This window comes from Halichoerus grypus, chromosome 2, assembly GCF_964656455.1.
Source record: "Halichoerus grypus chromosome 2, mHalGry1.hap1.1, whole genome shotgun sequence".
Lineage (NCBI taxonomy): Eukaryota > Metazoa > Chordata > Mammalia > Carnivora > Phocidae > Halichoerus > Halichoerus grypus.
Window position 1 is genome coordinate 145,967,570 of NC_135713.1, and position 19,816 is coordinate 145,987,385.

The 19,816-nt window shown below is 42.3% G+C and overlaps 1 long non-coding RNA gene across 1 annotated transcript in view; it reads left to right on the forward strand.

Moving 5' to 3' along the window:
* Nucleotides 1-1,729, forward strand: part of LOC118545660 (uncharacterized) — a 61,680-nt gene extending 59,951 nt beyond the window's left edge. Inside the window, exon 4 of the long non-coding RNA XR_004922189.2 lies at nucleotides 497-1,729. This is a non-coding gene — a long non-coding RNA (uncharacterized LOC118545660). The remainder of the gene's footprint in view (nucleotides 1-496) is intronic.
* Nucleotides 1,730-19,816: the final 18,087 nt, after the last annotated feature.

Sequence of the window (19,816 nt, forward strand, 5' to 3'; positions counted from 1 at the left end):
GCCTCCTGAAAGAGCCAACCCTGCCAGTACCATGATTTCAGACTTTTAGGCTCCACAACTGTGAGAGTACACATTTTTGTTGTCTAAGCCACCTAGTTGGTAGCATTTTGTTATGGCAGCTCTAGGAAATTCTAAGACAGTTACCTTCATAGTTTGAACCCAAAATGCCTCCCTTGCTGCATGCCTTCACACACCCACCACCCTGTCCAAACTGGTTCATTCAAAGCCCTCACGTGGAATTTTTATTTTTTGACTTCTAGGCTTATTCTGTTATCTGGAAAACTTCCACATCTCCATCCTAACTCTTTTTCAAGTCACAATTCACATCCCTTCACCCTTATATGTTCTGCCCATTACATGTTCATATGGGGTTAGAAAATACTTTCTGGTCCTGTGGGGACCAGAGTGGGGAAGAGTGGTTTGAAGCTGGTAGTGAGAAGTAGTTAGGGTGACATTTTCTCTCTTTTAGTAATTTCCTTTCATTCCCCCATGGCAGCTGGATCTGGAGTCTTGACTCCCACTGAGCAATGGTCTCAGAAAAGCATCTCAATGCTGGGCCCAGATTCCCACCCAGACCTGCACCATAACCTTGGCCTCCCCTGGATTACTGGAAAATTGCTGTGAGCATCATGAAGTTGTGCACAATGCCCTGCACATCAGGCCCTGCAGCCCTGCTTCTTGTTACCAGATCATCTGCCAGTACATCCTTACTCTGACTTGCCCACTTCTCAGATGAACAATGGTGGGCCTCAGGATGACACCTCACTCCTGGCTCTCCAAACTATGGCTTTTGATGAGTTCCATCTCTACCTCTTGAACTAAACCAAAAGCTGAGACTTGGGGTTGGGATCCTCATTCTGGGTCTGGTGATTTCTCCACATGACAACTGCCTCTTCATTTCCCCTCTAGGCCTCAGGGAGTGGGACTTCCACAGGCCAAGGGCCTGTGAACTTACCTGAATCTCATTTATCTTCCAAGCCCCAGATTCAGAAAAATGCTGTATATCTATGCTCCTGAATTATGAGCTCTATAAAAAGTGATGAGTGAGAGCCTCATAGCAGCAGCTATAGCTAAACCTTATTCAGACCTAGTCATGCGGGCACTGTTCTAGGTGCTTTGAGCCTAGGCACTCTGGCTCCAGAGTCCAGGTAAGAAAAATGTAAGCTTTTATACATCCCTTATGCCCAGGTTCTTACAAGGGACATAATAGACATTGGTGGGTGCACCATGGGCCAGAAACTGAGGGAGAGCTGCACAATTAGTTGTCTTTCTCCAGGGTGGTCTCACCATTGGACACCACCTATGCTCAACCCAACTCTATCACCTCCAGACCCTTCTCTGCCTCTGCAAACTTTGACCCAAGTCATTTTACATGTTCAGGAAGAGTGGGATTTCAATGAGTTGGACATCTGCCAGATATATAACTGAATGCCATAAAGAGGGATTGAGTGTGTTTATGGAACCTTTATTTCCTCCTCCACCTATGCATGACACAGGTCTGTCCTTGAAAGAAGTACAAACACCATCTGTTACTTGTCAATGAAGGGCAGAGGCCTTGGTCACTCAAAGAACCTGTTCTCTTGGGTGACAGACAACCAGGGATTGTGCAAGTGCTGGGTGGTTTCAGGCTGGGGCTGGACAACTTGACATCATCACATCTCTTTGGTCTGTGTCTACCCACATGTTATCAGGGGTAGATAGCAATAAAAATTCCTTGCCTGAAATGATAGTCAGTGATTAAGGAACTTATTTCCCCTCTGCCCTGGCTTTCTTCATCCCGACCTTTCTCTTTAGAATGAGAAAATTGGCTGTGACACCCTGTTCAAAGACTGACTTCTGAGGAAAATTCTTTCTCAACAACCCAGAAGATCAGGCCATTTGAGCATGCCCCATGACAATGAAAGCACATGTTTAGTTGTATACATTGTCCCTTGCTTTCAGCTGTTTTTTTCCTGGTCTGCATTCTGCATCTTGAGGTTTTGGAAGGTAGAAACTCTTTCATCTACTTAGTTACAAGTCAGATGCTACTGCATGGAAACTTCATGGTTTTTAGCCCCAGTGTGGACAGCAAGTTGGAGATGACAGCCATGTGTTATCCTGGGCATCTGCCAGGAGAGGCTAAGTACTGCTGCTATAACAAGTGACTCCAAGGTGTCAGAAGCTACCACATTAAAGATTTATTTCTTGCTCACACTATCTGGATCAGCTGCCTGTCTGCTCCAAGTCATATTAACCTGGGACCCAAGCTGATGGAGAAGATGCTATCTGAAGAATTGCTGGTTCTCATGGTGGAGGGAAAAGAGAGCATGGAGATTAACACCACTGAACTGTGCAATTAAAAATGTTTAAGATAGTAAATTTTTACTTTATATGTATTGTACCACAATAAAAAAAAGGAAGAAAAAAGAGAGAGAGAGAGAAGAACCATATACCAACTACATATGAGCTTCTGCTGAAAAGTAGGACAGACATTTCTGCTCACATTTTATTATTTGGAGAAAGTCATATGACCAAGTCTATTGTCAGTGAGACAAGGAAGTATAATCTATCCCAACAGAGTGTCAGTGAATCTCTGGAAATATTAATACATTCTCCCAGACCCCAGTTAGTTCCAAGAGCAAGCCTTTGGCTATCCCTCTAAGAACTGAGGAGGTGGGGGTAGCAACAGGTAGAGCTAGCCTTGTGGTTCTTCTGATGTTGAGGACAATTGGTGGTAGGGCAATAGGCACTAGGGGGAATTAGGAGATGCAGATCAGCTCTCATTCAACGTTAGCCAAGTTTTGCATCTTCTCTGAGCCTCAGATTCCTCATCTTAAAAGATTAGATCAGACAACTGCTGATGTTCATGCCAGCTGGAGCTGATTACAAATATGTGGAGAGCCCAGATCCATCAGGGAAATGACTAATGGTGCATCCCTAGCTAGCAGAGAACAAAATGAATTACTAGGAGGAACTTTTCTCCATGCCCTCACCAGCTCATGGCCCGGAAATTTGTACCCATTTCCATACTTTGGCTTATTTTCCTCAGCTTGCTGTTCCCTCCTCTTTCTTCTCTCCTTCCTCAAAACCTGTTAAGAATTCCTTAGAGGATTCTACTTTCCCATGGCAGGGAGAGTGTCTCATAGTTTTCTGGTTCACACATTCATGTCTTATCTTCCAACCATCTATAAACTTCTTGAAAGTTGGCATCTATGTCTCCCACTTTTTTTTTCGAGCCTCCTACTACTCTGCTTCTTCCTCACTTCCTACCATATCTTACACAAAGCTGGAGTCAAATACAGTTTTTAAAGCACCAACTACAATTTGCAGACACTACCTCATTTGGTTCTCATGCCGTTACCATAAGGAAGATACTATTTCTCTCCCAATAGCATCTTCCTCAAAGCTCTTCTCTCAATCCAGTAAAATGTGAAACATTTTGTGCCTTGTCTGGCCCAAAGTAAATGATTAATAAGTAGCAGGTGCTATGATTATTATTACTATTACTGATAAAGAAACTGAGGTTCAGAAGGGCCAAGTAATGGCACATATTGCAGTTAGTAAGTGCAGACTGAGTTTGAATTCAGGCTTTTCTGATTCCAGAGCCCAGTATGGTAGTCTGTGGAGCCACTAACTAAATATATCTGTTTCTGGCTCTCCTGGGTGTATGCTGGATTGCCCTTCCCCACTCTCTATGTGCAGTAGTATGACCATATGATTGCTTTGGTAAGAAGTGACATTTGTCACTTGAAGGTGGAAGGTTTAGAAACCAAATGTTCCCCATACTTGCTTCTTACCACAGCTGTGTAAGTGAGCTCAATGTTAAGATGAAGCCTCTGTCAGGCCTGGTTGCTGAGTTGTAAAGATGAGCAGAGTGCTTTTGTCAGTGCATTCCAGATATGAAACATGAGGGAGGAAAAAACATTTGTGTCAGTCCACTGGGATGTAGAGGTTGTTTGGTACTGCAACATAACTTAATTCAAGTGACTGATATACTCAGGAAGAAATGCTTATACAAATATTGACATACCCTTTTGGAGATATATGATATTGATGACCCTCCTACCCACTAATCAGGGCTGATAGCTGCTTTCTTTTTTTTTTTTTTTTTTTTAAAGATTTTATTTATTTATTTGACAGAGAGAGACACAGCGAGAGAGGGAACACAAGCAGGGGGAGTGGGAGAGGGAGAAGCAGGCTTCCCACAGAGCAGGGAGCCCGATGCGGGGCTCGATCCCAGGACTCTGGGATCATGACCTGAGCCGAAGGCAGACGCTTAACGACTGAGCCACCCAGGCGCCCCTGATAGCTGCTTTCTTGTTATTCCAATCACTATTTATCCTTTCATTAACAAAACTTTTAGTGGTAAGCCAGTGATTCTAAATAGGAAGGTACCATCCCCTGAAGAGTGTTTTGGGGGATTTATAGAGGTGTTTTAGAATTGTTACAGTTATTATTAGTGGTGGTGGTAGTACATGACATTTAGTGGGCAATAGAGATGCTGGACATCTTCAATTTTGGGGACAGTCTCTGAATAAAGAGATTTGTCCCACATCCCTGATGACTCTAGAATGTCCAGCAGGACACTCATGTTAGTCAGAAGCTTATAATTATTTAGGATCCAACTCAGTTTTATATATAAATACAAAGCATTTGGGGGCATGGTTTTTGGACTGAATTTTCCAAGCATGCAATTATCATGTAAAGAGGACTAAACATTTTGCTCAGAACTTTACTGAGATCCATTCACTTTGGAAAGCTCCATCATCCATAGCAACAGCATTCATGGTAATTTGAAGGGCTGAAACATTACATATACCTGCCCCAGTTGGACTTTGTTGCTCTGGAATTCATTATGGTTCTATGCATATCTAGCCTTTATTTAAAAATGTGAAAATATAATATCTCTCCTAAATCCAATTTCTTAAATCCAGTGATCTGGCTTCTTTCTTATATCTTCTACTCTAGTTGTGCTCAAGCATTTCCACATTGAAACATTCATTATTTTATTATAAATGACCTTTCTATTGTTGGTCCATTATATAAAACTTCAGGACATTAATCTGTTTAAAAAGATAAAGTTTGTAGATGGGTGAATTTATCCATGGGTTGCATTTCCAGACAGTAATGGAGTATTGTACAGTATCTATTAATGACAGGCTTTGGGCCTGAGTGAATTATTAACTTTTAGGCTAGGTCCTTGTTATTCCATAGGCTTCTCCTGAAGTCTGCTAGACACAGCGGAAAGAAAGGTACCACTTCTGGGTAGGTGCTAATATTCTTTTATTTGCAGAGGAAACAGAAACCCAGAGAGGCATTATGTGTCAGCACTGGGCAGCACAATGAGTGCTCCTCGACTCAGCATCCTTCCTATGCTGCGCCCCAAAAAACATGCACATTGTAGTTCTGAGAGTGAAACGAGAAAGCATTAGTAATAGGCACATTGCAGGACTCAAGTAACACGATGAGCACTTTGATGTATGTGCATTTATCATTTCAGAAAGCTTTTCCATCCATTCAACACTGGGAGTCTCTTCCTATCATCACCATCACAGGTCACATGCTAAACTGTTCCGTCTGCTTCCATGTCTCTGGCTCTCTACAGTTCATAAAGTACTTTGATAGACGTGTTGTGTCTCTTTGCTCTGCACAAGCCACCTACAAAGGGCAAGGTGCTCCCTGCACAGCGTTGCTGGGTGCTGCCGCCTGGCAGGGTGAGAGACTGTGTTGCAGACAATGGTCAGGGAGTGATGCCAAGAATGGGGACTCTCTGTCTCTCAAGGCTTGGGCTGCCTGGTGCATCTATGTGTCTACCTCACAGATTATTGCTATGTGCTGGCTTGGATCACTCTCTTCTGGAGGCAAGAACGGTGAGGCCCTCCTTTCTGAAAACCCCCAAGCTGGAAGTCCACAGTGACAGATAAAACCTCACCTTGAACAAGTACAATGTCATTGGTTCTAGGAGCTCAGTGCCTCTGTGAATGCAGATCTCAAACTTCTTTCAAATTTTTCCCAGGAACAGTTTGGGTGGAAGAGACGGGGTGAAAAGCTTCCATGGCAGGGGACCCCATTTAGGTGCAGCCAGTGTGGAGGACCCTATTTGGGTGCTGGCTATGGGACAGGCTGTTTGACTCCACAATGACACCCCTTCTGGTATAGCCTTCTTTCATTGATGGGTGTATGAAATCATTTCACCTGGTTAGAACACAGCAGATGGTCACTGTGGACACTGGTGTCCTCACCCTGATCTACAAGGGTGGAGGCTCTGGCAGGTTACATGGACACCCACTCTTCAGTGAGCATGACTCAAGGGAAGTAACTAACCAGCATTAGGGTTGTCTAAGTCTGGGCTCATACCTGAAGTGTGAGGCCAAGAGGGAAGCAGAAATAGTGGGGTGAAGCTGCCACAGAGTAGATGTGGAAACCTAGAAAAGGACAGACATGCACTGGCCCTCTATGGCTCTGGAAAGGAGACTCTTTAATCTTCTTCCCTCATAAAGAGATAAACATCAATAGAAATTAAAACTGTGGGCCAGTGACCTAGCTTAGGTCTGTGTATGCCCCAATTAAGAGGCACAAAGGATTAGTAGGAGAGGGAAAAATTAAAGATGACTCCCTGGCTTCTGGCATGGCTGACTGGCTGGAGGATTATGGTACCATTACCTATAATGGGAGCGGGGATAGAAGAATAAGGTTTGAGAGGTAAAGTAGGGGAGGGGTTGAGTTTAGCTGGAGTGGTATTGAGTTTCACTTCCCCACCAATATCCTTGTGGAGGTAGAGATACTGGAATGACACTCAGGAGAGAGAGGTCTGGGATGGAGGCACAGACCTGTGGAAGGGGTAACCTTGAGTCCCCTTCAATGGGGTGGGGGTTCTTTATCTTTGGTTCTTCAGTAATTATTTATTAAAGTTTGCTTTGAAAACATCTCACAGCTTACTGGAAACCATATTTGGAACACCATATTTGAGAGGGGCTGCCCTAGGAGAAGTCTCAGTTTTCTGGGCTGGATGTGTGTGTTTGTGTGACATTGATTTTTTTCCAGGTTATAGATGTTAAAGCCAGCTGAGAGTAATCCTATCCCAAAAGTAGTTGAAAGGACTGGTTCCCCATCCTCCTTGCCTCTGGCTACACCTCCCACTGAGGAAGAAACATTTCAACACGGGTTCCATACATAGCCTGATCACAGGGTTGTTGCCAGGAATTCTCTGGAATTCCTTTCATATGCTGGGGTCTTGATTTTCACACAGTAACTCCATTATAAATGTACAAGGAAATGCAATTAATGGTTACCTGCTTCTTTGCCTGGTCTTAGCCTTCAGTGTAAGTGGATGACACCCATATAGAAATGGGAAGAGAAGGAGGAGTTGGAGGGCACCTGGTGCACTTCCTAAGATCACCAGAGTGGCCTGAGACCTTTGCCAAGAGTGGACAATGCACGTGTCAGGATCACTGTAGAATGTTCCAGGGACCCAAGCTGGGCCTGCCCAAAGTGTGCAGGAGTCAGACCTGTGGTAGAGGCAGGGTGTGGCTGTGGTCTGAGGGGTGGTTTGGAGTTAGAAGTCTTGATGTTGACTCCTAGCTCTGCCCCTTCACAGCTATGGATTCTGGAGGCTTCTCTTCTTTAGAGGGTTAGCTTCTCCCCTTTTTGGGTCTGAGGAAATATCCATGTTTTTCACATTATGTTTTCAGTGGTATTCTTGACTATGTAGGAAAGGCCATGATATCTTAGATTTACTATAAGGAGATGTAGCCACAGCTGGAGACACCACCTGGAATCGAGATGGAGGAGGAATTAATCTGGCTTTTCCCCTCATCCAACCTCCATTATCCCACTTCTTTGGGTTTGCCTCCTTAGGAGGCTTCTACTGACTGAACCTAGTTGGAAGCCTGTGGGCAAAAGATCCTGGGAAATGTGGTTTGTAGGAAAAGCCTATTTCAGAACAGAAGGGCAGAATGGATCTATGAGGAAGCAGGCTGTAGATGATGAGCTTAAACATATGGTAGTTTAGGGTGATGAATTTCCAAAAAGATCTGTTGGAATTAGAACTAGTAACTGGGTAAGGATGACCCCATGCGTACAGGAGATCCAGAGGCTTCTCCCTGAGGATAGACCATAGCCTCTCAGGGCCGACAGTTTGAAAAGTTGAAGCCAGGGGTTTTGGTCAACATGATACTGGAAGGCCATGGAGAGATTCATCCTGAATCTTGCCATTAATCCTAGACTCTCAGAATTCTCCTTCCACAAACACCTAGAGAATTTTGAGAGTTTTAGGAGAACTAAAAGGAACTGTACTTCCACATATGGTGTGATGATTTGTTTTCATGTCTCAAATCTTTTGTTAAACTGCCAGCCCCTTAAGATTAAGGCCTGTGCATCCTTATCCTGTAAAATTTTAGAACCTGTGTACCCAACCCTCCCTATCCCACCACCTGTAGCAGGAATTGGAAGGGACATGGCTCTCTATAGTTCACAAAGCACTTTGATGGACATATGGTGTCTCTGCTGGCAAAATTGGGACAATGACCTCATTTTATATAGAGTCTGAAGTCCAGAGAGTATGAGTGGGGAGGCCAAGGCCACACAGTGAGTCAGAGTCCTAGTGTGGAGAGAAATGCCCTTCTAACATTTTCCAGAGTGCCCATAAATTACTGGAGGGTGATCTACAGTCAGGCCTTGAGTCCAGGGTAAATGACGTGACATGGTGGAGAATAGCCAGGGCTTCCTCATACCAGATCTCAGTGTGGGAGATGGAAGACTGACCCTGAATGAAGGGGTGGAAGTGGGCAGGAGGCACCCTTCACTTCCAGGCATTAAAGAGATAAAAGCATAGAGAGATGAAGAGGAATTCTCAGTCTGGGCTCTCTGCAGCTAGGACCAGAAGTCAGCCTGGCTGGGGCCTTTGCTGCCCTCCACCCACGCTGTTTGAGAAATTGCCAAGTGGGGATTGGAGTGAGGGGTGCAGAGGAGGGGCAGCACCCAGGCCTGTGAATCTCTCCCTACTTGCTCTGCCTAGAGAAACAGAAAACAGTGCTCCACCCTCCTGTCTCACTCCAGGGAGAGGTGATAAGCATTCTGGGCCTCTCTCCTCTGCCCAACCACATAAGCCATTGCCTGGCATGGGGCTAAGCACAGATAAGCTTCTCCTCCCCTCAGAACTTAGGAAACTCCCTTCGTTCTAGATTCTCTCTCTTCCGGAGAAGGAAAAAGTAGAGTATCACACTTCATACCTCCTAGAATTCATCATCAGAATGAATTCTCTAATGCCTGAAGCCCAACACACACTATTTAATGCCCATGTCACTAATCTTATGCTATCAGATAACTAGCCTCTTTAACATAGTAAACAATGAACAATCCCCTAAATACCTGCATATGGGTTTACCAAATTGTATTTCCCCGAATGTATAAACATCAACTGTAAAATGAACAAAGCACCTCTAGATATTGAACTAGAATCAAAGCCTGATGTATCAGTTTCTCATGAAATACTTTAATCCCTTTAGGGCCCTGAGAAGGCATGCACAGCTTTCCAGGATTACAAAGCTCTCCAGCAGGGAGACAGCACCACTTCTGACTGCTCTAATGCAAATGATTGATAATTGTTTACTTTTTCTTAGGGTTGGCCTCCCTCAGGTCTCAGGAATTCACTGTTCCTACTCTTCCCCATGGTGCTGTTAATCTTACCAGATCTTTTTTTTAAATTTTTTTTATTTATTCATGAGAGACAGAGAGAGAGAGAGAGGCAGAGGGAGAAGCAGGTTCCCAAGGAGCAGGAAGCCCGATGCGGGACTCGATCCCAGGACCCTGAGATCATGACCTGAGCCGAAGGCAGATGCTTAACCATCTGAGCCACCCAGGGGCCCCTCTTACCAGATCTTTTAAAGCAGAAACAGCATCCTGCTAGCCATGGTCCTGGGATCATTTAGCTTTTTCTTTTTTTTTTTTTAAAGATTTTATTTATTTATTTATTTGACACAGAGAGAGAGAGCACAAGCAGGGGGACTGAAGGCAGAGGGAGAAGCAGACTCCCTGCTGAGCAGGGAGCCTGATGCGGGACTCGATCCCAGGACCCTGAGATAATAACCTGAGCCGAGGGCAGACGCTCAACTGACTGAGCCACCCAGGTGCCCCTGGGGTCATTTTCTTTAGGTGATCTCCACTAGACACATTTCAGTAAGACTTTAAAATCCACACTGTTCTCATTGTTTGTTTACAACACAATGTCCTTCCCCCAGTTGTGTTCCTTTTGCACTGCACTTGGCCAGCACTGTGTATCCAGGGGCCTGATCAATATGATATGGAGACCTGACCTGTTAGCAGAGTTAAATGCCCGGAAAATGTTAGAAGGGCATTTCTCTCCACATTAGGACTTTGACTCAGTAATTTGTTACAATTAGTGAGGGCCCTGAATTTGACTCCCAGGAGGTAGGGATGTCAAAATTAAAGAAAGCTGGACGTGAGTTAAAGTGGTAAGGACAAATTTCGATTAGTGATATTCTATTGCAATAGGGAAGAGAGCCCAGTGTGAACTGAACTCAACTTTGATTTGTATAGAGGTGACTGGACATTTTAAAGACAGAATAAAGGAATAGGGAGGGGAAATGGGGGGCTTGAACAAAGTCAGGGAAGTGAAAAATTACAAAAATAGGGAAGAGTGTATTTGTCCATGTTAAACCCATCTGGGTTTGCTAACTGGTGCTTGTGGAAGTTAGGCTTCTCCCACAGAGGCTGGGAGACAGGGTCCCTATCTTCAGGTGTTGACTGGAACAAACAGTAAATTCCTTTGGCAGCATTGTTTTCTCAGGCAGGCATTTTAAGAGAGTTAGGGTCATTCTAGTAATACAAGCTTGAATTTATAGGGATTATTTTGGTGTTTTGGTTAAGTCTATAGGCCGGGGCTAAGGTCTAGTCAAGAAGAGGGCTCAGAGTAGTGTGGCTAGAGTTTGCTCAGCGAGAGAATCTTTGCAGGATGGCCCTGTTTGGCCCCTATCCTTTCTGATTGTGTTGAGGCACCCTTCTTTCTGGAAAGAAAGTGAGAGCATTTCAGCAGACCGCTTCTCCTCTGGCAACAGGCTCCCAAATCCCTATCTCTGGCCCTAATTGACAGAAGAAGGAAATCTTGACATCAACATATCCCCTTTTATGTTATCATAGGAGCAAGTTATTTTTTATGGATTCATCTTCTCCATTCCAGAGCAGACTCCTTGCAGGCAAGCACTAAGATAGAGCAGTTCCTAAGGTGTCCTGGTGAGCAGTGGATCAGAGAAAGGGGGATTCTCATCTTCAGAGAAATGCAAATAAAAACTACAATGACATACAACCTCATACCAGTCATAATGGCTAAAATTAACGACACAGGAAACAACAGAGGTTGTCAAGGATGTAGAGAAAGGGGAACCCTCTTACACTGTTGGTGGCAATGCAAATTGGTGCAGCCACTCTGGAAAACAGTATGGAGCTTCCTCTAAAAGTGAAAAATAGAACTACCTTATGACCTAGCAATTGTACTACTAGGTGTTTACCCAAAGGATACAAAAATACTGATTCAAAGGGGCACATGTACCCCCATGTTTATAGCAGTATTATCAGTGATAGCCAAATCATGGAAAGAGCCCAAATGTCCATTGACTGATGAATGAATAAAGAAGATGTGATATATACATGATATATATATACATTACACATATAATATGTATTATATATACATCCCATATCCTATATATTATATCCTATATATAGGATTCTATATAATATATACAAACACATAATATATAATCTTACATATGATATATATATGTGAATATTACTCAGCTATCAAAAAGAATAATATCTTGCCATTTGCAGTGATGTTGGTGGAGGTAGAGTGTATTATGCTAAGGAAAACCAGTCAGTCAGAGAAAGACAAATACCATATGATTTCACTCATATGTGAGATTTAAGAAAAAAAGCAGAAAAAAGGGAAAGAAAAAAAGGGAGCGAAGGAAGCAAACCATAAAAGAGACTCTTAAATATAGAGAACAAACTAAAGGTTGCTGGAGGGGAAGTGAGTGGGGGGATGGAGAAAGTGGGTGATGGACATTAAGGAGGTCACTTGTGATGAACACTGAGTGTTATATGTAAATGAAGAACCACTTAATTTACTCCTGAAATTAATATTATAGTATATGTTAACTATAATTTAAATAAAAACTTAAAACATTTCTAAAAAAAGGAGAGAAGTATCCCATTGTATATATATACCACATCTTTTTCCATTCATCAGTTGATGGACATTGATGAATGAATAAGGAGTAGGTGATATATATATAAGAATACTACTCAGCCATCAAAAAGAATGAAATCTTACAATTTGCAGTGTTGTGGATGGAGCTAGACTGTATTATGTTAAGTGAAATAAGTCAATCAGAGAAAGACAAATATGATTTCCCTCATATGTGGAATTTAAGAAACAAAACGGATGAACATTCAAGAGGTTGAAAAAAGAGAGGGAAACAAATCAAGAGAGACTCTTAACTATAGAGAACAAACTGAGGGTTGATGAAGGGAAGTGGGTGGGGGATGAGATAGATGGTGATGGGTATTAAGGAGGGCACTTGTTAAGAAGATCACTGGAGTGATGGTGAAGGACCTATGGAGGTCTCCCCAGAAACAGCCACTCTGGAGCCCCCTTCTTCTGCTGCAGTCTCCCTGGGGACAGAGGAACTTGGACACTCATAAATATGTGGAAATTAAACAACACATTTCTAAATAGCTGTGGTTAATTTCATGTGTCAACTTGGCTAGGCCATGCTACTAGAGATTTGGCCAAACATTATTCTAGATGTTTCTGTAAAAGTATTGTTTAGATGAAGTTAACACTTAAATCAGCAGATTACTCTTCATATTGTGGGTGGGCCTCATCCAATTAGTTGAAGGCCTTAAACAGGAAAAAAAAAATGACCCTCTGAAGAAGAGGGAATTCTGACAGCAGACTGCTTTGGACTGGAGCTGCCAGCAATGACTCTTCCCTAGGCACCTGCCTGCTTGCCTACCCACATTTTGGATTTGCCAGCCTCCATAATTGTGTGAGCCAATCAATTCCTTAAAATCTCTCTCCCTCTCTCTCCCTATAAGAGAGTCAATTTCTTTGCAAAGAGAGAGAATACTATGAATAATAGTATACCAACAAATTGGTTAACCTAGATAAAGTATATAAGTTCCTAGAAACACACAAACTACTGAAACCAATGCAAGAAGAAACAGGAAATATGAATAGACCTATAATAGGTAAAGAGATTGAATCAGCAATCTAAAAACTTCCAGCAAATGGGGTGCCTGGGTGGCACAGTTGGTTAAGCATCTGACTCATGGTTTCAGTTCAGGTCATGGGATTGAGCCCTCTCCCTCTGCCCCTCCTGCTCATGTGCACACACACTCTCTCTCTTGCTCTAAAATAATAAATAAATCTTTAACAGATAATAAAAATAAAAACTTCCAACAAAGAGCCCAATTTTAAAAGCAATGACATGAACATCCATACGCAGAAAAATGAACCTAGACATAGACCTTATACCCTTAAAAAAATAACTCAAAATGAATCTTAGGCCTAAGTGTAAAAGGCAAAATGATAAAACTCCTAGAAAATAACATAAGAAAAAAATTTAGAAGACTCTGGGTTTAGGTAGTGACATTTTAGATACAACATCAAAGGCACAGCCCATGAAGGAAAAAATGGATAAGTTAGACTTCATTGAAATTAAAAAGCTATGCTCTGCAAATGACAATGTAAAGATTAAAGACAAGCCACATACTGGGAGAAAATATTTGCAAAAAGGTATATCTGATAAAAGACTATTATCCAAAATATACAAGGAATTTTTATTTTATTTTATTATGTTATGTTAGTCACCATACAATACATCATTAGTTTTGATGTGGTGATCCACGATCCATTGTTTTCATATAACACCCAGTGCTCCATGCAGTACGTGCCCTCCTTAATACCCATCACCAGGCTAAACCATCCCCCCTCCCACCTCCACTCTAAAACTTTGCTTGTTTCTCAGAGTCCATAGTCTCTCATGGTTCATCTCTCCCTCCAGTCCCCCCCCTTCATTTTTCCCTTCCTTCTCCTAATGTCCTCCATGCTATTCCTTATGTTCCACAAATAAGTGAAACCATATGATAATTGACTTCCTCTGTTTGACTTATTTCACTAGCATAATCTCCTCCAGTCCCATCCATGTGGATGTAAAAGTTGGGTATTCATCCTTTCTGATGGCTGAGTAATATTCTATTGTATATATGGACCACATCTTCTTTATCCATTCATCTCTTGAAGGGCATCTCGGCTCTTTCCGCAGTTTGGCTATTGCGGACATTGCTGCTATGAACATTGGGGTGCATATGGCCCTTCTTTTTCACTACATCTGTGTCTTTGGGGTAAATACCCAGTAGTGCAATTGCTGGGTCATAGGGTAGCTCTATTTTTAATTTTTTGAGGCACCTCCACACTGTTTTCCAAAGTGGCTCTACCAGCTTGCATTCCCACCAACAGTGTAAGAGGGTTCCCCTCTCTCCACAACCTCTCAAACATTTGTTGTTTCTTTCCCTGTCCATTTTTGCCATTCTAACTGGTGTAAGGTGGTATCTCAATGTGATTTTGATTTGAATTTCCCTGATGACTAATGATGATGAACATTTTTTCATGTGTCTGTTAGCCATTTGTATGTCTTCTTCAGAGAAGTGTCTGTTCATCTCTTCTGCCCACTTTTTGACTTGATTATTTGTTTTTTGGGTGCTGAGTTTGAGACATTCTTTATAGATCTTGGATGCCAGCCCTTTATCTGTAGTGTCATTTGCAAATATCTTCTCCCATTCTGTGGGTTGCCTCTTTGTTTTGTTGACTGTTTCCTTTGCTGTGCAGAAGCTTTTTATCTTGATGAAGTCCCAAAAGTTCATTTTTGCTTTTGTTTCACTAGGTTTTGGAGATGTATCTTGAAAGAAGTTGCTGTGGCTGATGTCAAAGTTTACTGCCTATGTTCTCCTCTAGGATTTGGATGGATTCCTGTCTCACATTGAGGTCTTTGATCCACTTTGAGTTTATCTTTGTGAATGGTGTTAGAGAATGGTCGAGTTTCATTCTTCTGCATGTGGCTGTCCAATTTTCCCAGCACCATTTATTCAAGAGACTGTCTTTTTTCCATTGCATGTTTTTTCCTGCTTTGTCAAAGATTATTTGACCATACAGTTGAGGGTCCATATCTGGGCTCTCTATTCTGTTCCATTGGTCTAGATGTCTGTTTTTGTGCCAGTACCATGCTGTCTTGGTTTGTAATATAGCTTGAAATCGGGCAACGTGATGCCCTCAGCTTTATTTTTCTTTTTCAACATTTCCTTGGTGATTCGGGGTCTTTTCTGATTCCATACAAATTTTAGGATTGTTTGTTCCAGCACTTTGAAAAATGTCATTGGAATTTTGATTGGGATGGCATTGAAGGTATAGATCGCTCTGGGTAGCATAGACATTTTAACAATGTTTATTCTTCCAATACATGAGCATGGAATATTTTTCCATCTTTTTGTGTCTTCTTCAATTTCTTTCATGAGTGTTCTGTAGTTCCTAGAGTATAGATCCTTTACCTCTTTGGTTAGGTTTATTCCGAGGTATCTTATGGTTTTTGGTGTTATTGTAAATGGAATCATTTCTCTAATTTCTCTTTCTACAGTTGCTTTGTTAGTGTATAAGAAAGCAACTGGATTTCTGTGAATTGATTTTGTATCCTGCCACACTACTGAATTGCTGTATGAGTTCTAGTAATTTGGGTTTTCCACATAAAGTATCATGTCGTCTGCGAAAAGAGAGAGTTTGACTTCTTCTTTGCCAATTTGAATACCTTTTATTTCTTTTTGTTCTCTGATTGCTGTTGCTAGGACTTCTAGTACTATGTTGAACAACAGTGGCAAGAGTGGGCATCCTTGACGTGTTCCTGATCTTAAGGGAAAGGCTCTCATCTTTTCCCCATTGAGGATGATATTCGCTGTGGGTTTTTCATAGATGGATTTTATGAACTTGAGGAAAGTTCACTCTATCCCTATACTCTGGAGAGTTTTAATCAGGAAAGGATGTATTTTGTTGAATGCTTTTTCTGCATCAATTGAGAGGACCATATGGTTCTTCTCCCTCCTCTTAATAATGTGTTCTATCACATTGATTGATTTGCGAATGTTGAACCACGCTTGCATCCCGGGGATAACTCCCACTTGGTCGTGGTGGATAAGCCTTTTAATGTATTGTTGGATCATATTAGCTAGGATTTTGTTAAGGATTTTGGAATCCATATTCATCAGGGATATCGGTCTGAAATTCTCCTTTTTGATGGGGTCTTTGCCTGGTTTGGGGATTAAGGTAATGCTGGCCTCATAGAATGAGTTTGGAAGTTTTCCTTCTGTTTCTATTTTTTGAAACAGCTTCAGTAGAATAGCTATTATTTCTTCTTTGAATGTTTGGTAGAATTCCCCAGGGAATCCATCAGGCCCTGGCCTCTTGTTTTTTGGGAGGTTTCTGATCACTGCTTCCATCTCATTACTGATTATTGGCCTATTCAGGTTGTCAATTTCTTCCTGTTTCAGTCTTGGCAGCTTATAGGTTTCCAGGAGGCCTCCATTTCATCCAGACTGCTCAGTTTATTGGCATATAGTTGTTGATAATAATTTCTAATAATTGTTTCTCTTTCCTTGGTGTTAGTCCTGATCTCTCCCCTTTCATTCATAATTTCATTAATTTGGGTCCTTTCTCTTTTCTTTCGGATAAGTTTGGCCAGAGGTTTATCGATATTATTAATTCTTTCAAAGAACCAACTTCCAGTTTTGTTGATCTGATCTACTGTGTTTCTGGTTGTAATTCATTGATCTCTGCTCTAATTTTAATTATTTCTCTTCTAATGTGTGGCTTAGGCATCGTTTGTTGCTTTTTCTCTACTTCTTTAAGGTGTAATGTTAGTTGATGAATTCGGGATTTTTCTATTTTTTTGAGTGAGGCTTGGATGGCTATGTATTTCCCCCTTAGGACCAAAACCCATAGGTTTTGGACTGACGTGTTTTCGTTCTCATTGATTTCCATGAATTGTTCAAGTTCTTCTTTGATTTCCTGGTTGAGCCAAACATTCTTGAGCAGAGTGGTCTTTAGCTTCCAAGTGTTTGAATTTCTACCAATTTTTTTCTTGTGATTAAGTTCCAGTTTTAAAGCTTTGTGATCTGAGACCATGCAGGGAATAATCTTAATCTTTTGTTATCAGTTGAGACCTGATTTGTGACCCAGTATGTGGTCTATTCTGGAGAAAGTTCCATGTGCCCTCGAGAAGAATGAGTATTCTGTTGTTTTAAGGTGGTATGTTCTGTGAATATCTATGAGGTCCATCTGGTCCAATGTATCATTCAAAGCTCTTGTTTCCTTGTTGATTTTCTGTGTAGATGATCTGTCCATTGCTGAGAGTGGCGTATTGAGGTCTCCTACAAATAACCTATTGTTATCGATATGACTCTTTATTTTGGTTAACAGTTGGCTTATGTAGATGGCTGCTCCCATGTTGGGGGCGTAGATATTTAAAATTGTTAGATCTTCTTGTTGGATAGACCCTTTAAGAATGATATAGTGTCCTTCTGTGTCTCTAATTCCAGACTTTAGTTTAAAATCTAATTTGTCTGATATAGGAATTGTTACCCCAGCTTTCTTTTGAGGTCCGCTGGCATGGAAGATGGATCTCCATCCCTTCACTTTCAGTCTGGATGTATCTTTAGGTTCAAAAGGAGTCTCTTGTAGACAGCATATGGATGGGTCCTGTCTTTTTATCCAGTCTGCAACCCTGTGCCGTTTTATGGGAGCATTTAGGCCATTCATGTTGAGAGTGATTATTGAATGATATGAATTTATTGTCATCATGTTGCCTGTGAAGATGTTGTTTTTATAGATTGTCCCTGTAAATTTCTGTTGTATATCACTCTTGGGAGTCTTTCTCCTTTTATAGAAACCCCCTTAATATTTCTTGCAGGGCCGGCTTAGTGGTCACATATTCTTTCAGTTTCTGCTGGTCGTGGAAGCTCTGCATCTCTCCATCCATTCTAAATGACAGCCTTGCCGGATAAAGTATTCTTGGCTGCATGTTCTTCTCATTTAGTACCCTGAATATGTCTTGCCAGGCCTTTCTGGCTTGCCAGGTCTCATTGGATAGGTCTGACGTTATTCTCATGTTCCTCCCTCTGTACGTAAGGAATGTCTTCCCCCTAACTGCCCTTAAGATGGTTTCCTTGGTTCTAAGATTTGCAAGTTTTACTATTACATGCCGGGGTGTTGGCCTGTTTTCCTTGATCTTGGGAGGGGTCCTCTCTGCCTCTAGGACACGAATGTTTGTTTCATTCCCCAGATTAGGGAAGTTCTCAGCTATGATTTGTTCAAATATATCTTCTAGTCCTCTCTCTCTCTCCACCCCCTCAAGGATTCCAATAATTCTGACATTGGAATGTTTCATGGTGTCACTTATTTCTCTGATTCTATTTTCATGGATTCTGAGTTGGTTTTCCCTGGCCTCCTCTTTTCCCTTTTTATCTATTAAATAGTCTTCCAGGTCACTAATTCATTCTTCTGCCTCGTTTACCCTAGCTGTTAGATTATCTAGATTGGATTGGATCTCATTGATAGCATTTTTAAGTTCTGCCCATTCAGCTTTCATTTCTGCCCTTAGACACTCTATGTTGCCATTATTTGATTTCTCCATTCTAGCTATTGTCTTCATAATTGCTAGCCTGAATTTCATCTCTCACATCTTGTTTATATCTGAATCCATTTGTAAATCTGCAGCATAAGTCATAATCTCTGAATCTTTCCTATTTTGGGGGTTCCTCCTCCTAGTCATTCTGTTGATGGGTAGTTGAGGGAATGTATAGAGTCCAAAATATTGACCACAACCCAAGCAAGATGCACCTGTTTTCTAGGGACTTTAGGGTTGCTGGCCTCTTGTTTCCCTGCCTGTCTTCTGGGGGAGGGGCCTGCCACACTGTTACTCAGGCAACCCTGTTTGGGCAGAGTTGCCCTGCCCCCTGTATCAGGGGATGGGCTCAGTGAAAACCATTTTTTTGAGGCTTTTGTTCTCTGGTGGCTTTCCGCACCTTTTCTGAGAGTCAGAGCAGAAGAGACTGTTTCCCACCCTCTGCCTCAGAGCAGAGAGATCACAGTCTGTTCTTCAGTGAGCTCTCCAGGCCACACTATCTCTGTTTCTGTCTGTGTTGTTATAAACGTCCTGGGTTTTGTGCCCCTCAGTAGTGCTCCCAGTCCTTGCCTCCAGGTCCGGGCATGTCTCTGCTGTTTGGGCTTCTAAAACTGCCAGCCATTCCCAGTTCGCACTCATGGCCCCGCTGCTCCAGGTTTCCGTCTGGGGGCTACCCCAAAGTCCTTTCCCCATGCTACTGGTCTGTGAGTCTGTGCCTGGTCCCCAGCGTGGGAAGCTATCACTCAATGGCCATTTCGGATCCCCACAGCCGGGCTCCCTCCAGCTGCCATTTATCATCCGATATCTGCCTGCAGAATCAAGGCTTCCCACTTTGTACCTCGAAACCAACCACCTGCAATATTCTGTCTGTAGAGATCCAGATCTTCTTACATCTCAGGCTGATTTCGTGCTCAGAGTGGTCTGGTAGGTATCCAGCTCAATTCCAGGGATGAGTTGGAATAGGGTCCCCTACTCCTCCATCATCTTTACCCCCCTCCTGGATAAAGTCTTCTTGGCTGCATGTTCTTTTCATTTAATACTCTGAATATGTCCTGCCAGCCCTTTCTGACCTGCCAGGTTTCTGTGGACAG